Here is a 2343-nt window from a genome sequence, read left to right on the forward strand (position 1 = left end):
CTGCCTCTTTTCTTCTAAGCTCCAAGACGCAGTCTTTGAGTTATTTGGCTGGTCAGGGACGGGGTGCCGAGCTTTCGGCAACATGAGGATTATAATCCAGGAGATAGTCTTTCAGAAAGCTCTGAGGACTGTCCCAAAGAGTTTAGGGGAGGGCACTATATATGTGATTTTGGTGAAGCAGTCCACACAGTCAAGCACACATCTTGGTAGAAGGTTACTGCTATTTGAGAAGAACGAGTATTGTGGCGTCAACTGAAATAAACGCGCAGCCTGAAAGTTGAGAGTTATGTTTCATTTGGCTGGAGGACTCAAGCTGGGATGACAGCCTCTCAGATCGCTCTGAGGGACTGCTCTGAAGAGGTAGGGGAGGAGCTAGGATATATAGGAGCTTTACAACAAAGACCAGGTAGTCGGAACATTAAAAGATTACTTGTTAACTGAAGAAAACCAGATATCTCAGGTTAAAGAATTTAGCGCTTTTCTATTTATGGGAGGCAGCAAACATTGGGGCTCATTGAATTCATTCCTTTGACAAGCACCTAGCTATGTAGGGCCAGTAACCTGTCCTTTCTTATTCTGAGTCCCCTCAGGGTGCACCACTGTGAGTGGCTGCTGAGGCTGGGCTGCAGGCTTGTCTACACTGTGGAGTGGCGGGAGCCGTTGATGACTTGACGGCTTCAGCATTCTTTGTTTACTGATATGGCTTGCAGAACTTTTTGTTTACACAAGGCTGGCACCAAAAGAAGAAAAACTAATCTTTATGATTGAGCAGGTATTTCTACCCGTGGGGAGGCCTGGTTAATGCATATTGCAGGTGAACAGTGCACACTAGAGGGGAGGGGGGAGGCCCAAGCCGGCAGAGAAAAATATTATGTTTAAAATGTTTTTGTCTTCCTTAAAATATAAACCCTATTTCATCAGAGATATAATTAAAATATCAGTTAAAATGAAGTCGTACTTATACGCTTACTCTTGTTGGAGTAGGGTAGGCCCTAGCCCAATGATCAATGGCCTTTTACAAAGAGGGAAATTTGGACACCCTGGAGATGCCATGTGATGACGGAGGACAAGATGGGAACCATCAGCTGCTAACCAGGGAAGGCCAAGGACTGCCACGAATTGACGGCAACACCGGAGCTACAGAGAGGTGAGGAAGGGGTCTCCCCAGGGTCCCCGATGAAGCCTGGCCCTGCCCACACCTTGACATTGGACTTAGAGCCTCCAGGCCTGGGAGAGAATACATTTCTGCTGTTTTCAGCCACCCAGTTTGTAGCGCTTTGTTATATCAGCTCTAGGAATCAAGTAACAGCATCTTACTTTTTCTTTTCCTGTTTTGATAGGAATCACATGAAATAGAATTTATGAGAATTCCTGAGTTTGTGGGCAGAGACCTAGAACAGCACTAGAAGCAGCAAATGTATGGAGTCGCATGTTCTCTGTCCCCTAACTACCGGTCATAATATGCACATTTAAAATAAATACTGATGGACTAAACACAGACCTTCTTTCTATTGTCTTTACAGAAAACGAAATCATAAAATTATTGTCACGTGGAGAGGCAGGCAAAGGGTATACAGCCCAAAATTGTAGGAAGAAGTTATTCGGAAGTGTGTCAGAGAGTTACTTAATAAAAAATGTAACATTATCTTCTCACGATTTGTGATGTTTATGGTATTTGTCTGGTTGTAGTGGGTTCTAGTGGGTTGACTGGTGGCCTCCAAAAAGACATGTCCCTGGAATTCATGAACTTTCCTGTATTAGGAAGAGAAGAGTCTTTGTGGATATAATTAAGAATTTTGAGATGAGCTTATTCTGGATTATCCAGGTGAACTCGAAATCCAATGACAAGTGTCCTTATGAGAGACACACAGAGGAGACAAACAGGAGAGATGGAGGCCATGTGACCACAGAGGCAGAGATTGGAGTGATGCAGCCACAAGCCAAGGAAGCCAACGCTCCCAGAAGCTGGAACACGCCAGGAAAGGATTCTCCCCTAGAGGCCCTGGAGGGAGTGCGGCCTGGCTGACGGCTTGGTTTCAAACTTCTGACCTCCAGAACTGTGAGAGAAGACATTTCTGTTATTTTAAGCCACTAAGTACGTGGTCCTATTATGGCAGCCACAGGAATCTAAATACAGCTTGTTGTTTAAATTTCGTGATTAGTTGCTATTCCTTGTTTAGAATAAATAATCACTTCTGCGCCTGATTGTGTGTTCATGGCCTTGTATTCTTTTCCTTAAAGATTGCTCTCTAAGTCCCCCAAGCTTCAGAGCCCACAAACCTGGGCCTGTGTGTTGTTGTTTATTTAAAGGCGGTGGGCAATGCAACCCCAGTCGTGTTTGGG

The 2343-nt window shown here is 44.7% G+C and overlaps 1 long non-coding RNA gene across 2 annotated transcripts; it reads left to right on the forward strand.

Annotated features, from left to right (window-relative positions):
• The first annotated feature begins 301 nt into the window (after window positions 1–301).
• LOC141575223 (uncharacterized) lies at window positions 302–2113 on the forward strand. Of its 2 annotated transcripts, none has more exons than XR_012502642.1 (3): window positions 302–360; window positions 985–1147; window positions 1826–2113. It is a non-coding gene; the product is annotated as an uncharacterized LOC141575223 (long non-coding RNA). The 2 variants fall into 2 exon arrangements; XR_012502641.1 differs by lacking the exon at window positions 302–360 and adding an exon at window positions 602–772.
• Window positions 2114–2343: the final 230 nt, after the last annotated feature.

The sequence above is a fragment of the Camelus bactrianus genome, chromosome 3 (assembly GCF_048773025.1).
Source record: "Camelus bactrianus isolate YW-2024 breed Bactrian camel chromosome 3, ASM4877302v1, whole genome shotgun sequence".
Lineage (NCBI taxonomy): Eukaryota > Metazoa > Chordata > Mammalia > Artiodactyla > Camelidae > Camelus > Camelus bactrianus.